This window comes from Kryptolebias marmoratus, linkage group LG13 (genome assembly GCF_001649575.2).
Source record: "Kryptolebias marmoratus isolate JLee-2015 linkage group LG13, ASM164957v2, whole genome shotgun sequence".
Lineage (NCBI taxonomy): Eukaryota > Metazoa > Chordata > Actinopteri > Cyprinodontiformes > Rivulidae > Kryptolebias > Kryptolebias marmoratus.
The window spans coordinates 24033195-24036787 of NC_051442.1; positions in this window are offsets into that span (position 1 = coordinate 24033195).

Below are 3593 nucleotides of genomic sequence, written 5' to 3' on the forward strand. Positions count from 1 at the left end.
CAGGTCCCGGATACGCTGCCTCCCGGCACGCCCACCCCGCGCAGGTGGCCGGCATCAGCCATTTAGTCCTCAGAATCCACAGTGGATAAAAAAATACAAACATGCAAATAGATCGAAAAATACAACCATGCAAATAGATAGAAAAATAAAAACATGCAACAAAAACACCCAACAATAAAAACCACACTTTAAACAAAAACAAATTTCCACTGTGCGACATAAACAGTAATGAAAATATCCTGAAAACAACTTATGGAGGGAAAAGAGTTACAGATAATAGGCAAGATAATATTGCATTGGAAAAATTCATTCCATTCCTTGCATACATCATAAACTGTTCAGAAAAAAATCCATGAATAACTTAGACATGCAGAAGGATCATCAGAGGCTGAGACTTCTCGAAACATTACATAATTCTAATATTACAATGGAATGCCCACAGTCTAATAGCAAATGGGCAGGAAGAAAGCAGATAAAGGAGTTGGTGTGGCCTGATCAGAAATGTTTGTCAGTGCTCTAATGATTGTGCTTCTGCTTTTGGAGTGTGTGGTAAGAAATCACATTTTGATCATGGTTTGGTGGTTTCCAAAACTCAATGCAGGTATCTCGTTTAATGTTTTGTATGTATGGATGTTGCAGTGTGGCCACACAAGATTTTAAGGTGTTTTCCACATCATTCATCTGCACGTGGGAGTGACAACTTGTCAGGTATAGAGTTTATTGGTTTTTTATATATTGTATTTTAATGACTATTAAAATAAATTCTGTATGGAACTGTATAGTTATTAATTAGATTTTTAAGTCTTTATAGTTTCAGATGTATTGTTTCCTATTGTCCTTTCTGAATTGAGTTAATGAATTGTTTTTGTTAGTCCACCTGGCCTTGCATGACCTGTAGACCAGAAGATCTAGGAGTGTGTCTTGTGAGGGCAGACTAATTATTTCTATTTTTGTTTTGTTTGTCTTTTTCAGCCATCTCCCTATACGACATTAGATGTAATTTATAGCCACAAGCCTTTACGTTTAGGAGACCTGACCCTGCTCATGCATGTAGGGGTGTGGGACCCTGGAGTTTGCAGTGTTATCTGAACTGTGTTGCATGGTTTAATTTTGCTGTAGTCATTGGGTTGCTGTGGTTTTTTACTCATTTATGTCAGTCTCTCCTTTGACTTGTAGGCTTGTGGGATATATAAATAGTGCTGGTTGTAATAATTAGGAATTAAAGTGCCATATTTTAGCCACTAATAAATTGTCTATTTTGACTTGATTGAGTGACAGGACCCCCCATTGAACTTGCGGGCAACATTCTCGTGTTGTTGGCAGGTCTTGTGGCAGTTTCAATAGGGAGGGTGGCATATTTTTTATATTTTTTTATTGCAAGGACAGCAGGAGCAGTAGTTGGCTTCTTCTATGAGTTATCGTCATGTCTTCTAAGGAGGATGCTGAGAAGTTGAAGATGGTTAAGCGCATACAGGAATTGGAGAATGAATGGAAGGAGCTGAAAGCTATTGAAAATGTTGGGGATTTTCTAAGTTACCCAACCTGAACAAAGAACCACACAGAGAGAGAGTAAATTGTTTTTAGGATACTTCTGCAAAAGGAGACGTCACTCGAGCAACGACCTTTTGGGTCAAACTCCAGTGAGTTCTGAAGTCCTGTAGCATCAGCATCATTTTATTAGAATCAAGGAATGGGTGGGGGCAGAATCGGTCAGAACCGGTTCTGCCACACAGATTAATCACAAAAACAGAACTTACAGCATGTAGTAAAACATTCTGTCTATCAATCCTGATACAAAGATTATCAGAGGTACAGTGACGTTACTTAGGTGATTGGCTGACCTACTTAGATAATTTACTGACGCTTGTAAGCACGATAAAATGTAAACATGATACAAATGAACTCAATTAATATCTCTGACATCCGGTGAGACACGTAGGCATGTTTTACACATAAACACAAAGGCTGGTAATATTGAAAAAACCCTAACATCTCCCTCCTGTTTATCTGACTTTGTGGAAACTGGAACACAAAGAAATTATCATCCCATAAGGCAAAAACTCATAAAATAAAGGAACAAAATGTTTAATTTTATAAAGCATAAAAATAAGAGCAAATGGTTAAAATCATAATCATAAACATAACATAAACATAAATCATTCACAAATTGAACAGCAAATCATGAAAGCAAATTAAAATGGAAACATTAATAACTGGAAAAAATCAGAAGGGAAATATAAATTGAGAACCAGAAAACATAAAAACAAAAATGAACGACATGTAAGTGCTTCCATCAACTTCTGAAACCTTAGTTGTAAAAACATCAATTTTAATCTCTGCAAGAAATGCTTTTCAACTAAAACATCATAAAACAACTTTTCTACTTTTCACTGAAAACACAGCTCTGTTTCAGAATTAGGCTTCATATTCAGCTTCATAGAAAGGGCACAGTTCCACCACGATCATTGTCCATCATGGCCGCCATCTGCATTTGCACCAGCGTCTGGGTCACTGCTCTGGTCATCATGCTCCTAAGACAGGGGATGACACAACAGAAAACCAGAAAGAACAGTAACAACACAAAGATCACTGGGATGAACAGTCTCAGTAGCAGCTGCCACCAGGTCCCAGACGTCGGCCAGGACCACAAGTCGAACAGCTCAGAACCGTGGGTTGCAGAGTTCACATGACGGCAGAGCTCCTCGATATCTTCTAGGGCATCGTGGATCAAGCCTCCTTCCTCGTCTCGTTGTACAACAGGCAGTCCCAATAAATCTTGTAACCTCTGCTTTGAGAGGCAGTCAGCAAGTCCAGAACAACGCAACTTTGCAGAACCATCTGACGGATGGCAGACAGCTCCTTTGCGGTTCCATTTATGGCCTTCTGTGGGAAGACACTCTGGGAGAACTTTTCCTTCATTCCAGATCCTGAACTTCCATGGTACTCCAGTCTCGTGAGTCAGTCCCCCCCGTCGTCTTAGCTGTAGTTGTAGTTGTTTTGCTTCTCTTGGAGTAAATGGGGTGCTTCCTGTGGTCCCAGTCAATGTTCCTTTTAGATTTGCGGTTACGGCCTGAGAACGTGCTCAGGGCATACAAACAGTTTTGTTGGTTGACTGAGATGTCCACCGGTACCAATCCAGTGCTGTGTGTGTAGTTGGGCATCTGGGCACACACATTTAGCAGTAAGTTCCATCGTTCTCGTGGGCTATCAGGATCATAAGTTGCCACCATGAGTTTGTGCTGTATCCATGGGGGTGGTACTCATCATAGCTTCTTTTGTTTCTTCTCTTCGGTACGGGACATGTCTGGTACCAAAGTAAGCATGCTGCAACCACAGCGCAACAGAGAATCCACCACTTCAGGTGTGAAATCCTCATTGTTGCTCAGACTACAAAGACACACGAGCCCTTTAATAGCCTAATGGAACTGGGATCGGATGTTTCCTTCACTGACGTTGAGATGCCCCACCTCTAAACAGTGAGGCCCCTTTGTAGTCAGACTTCCCCACAGACTTCCGGTGCTTTTTAAGGGTCGAGCACTCTTTGTAGCTTACAGTGGCTGAGATGTATCGAGCTGGGCCCTTCAGCAGTTTTT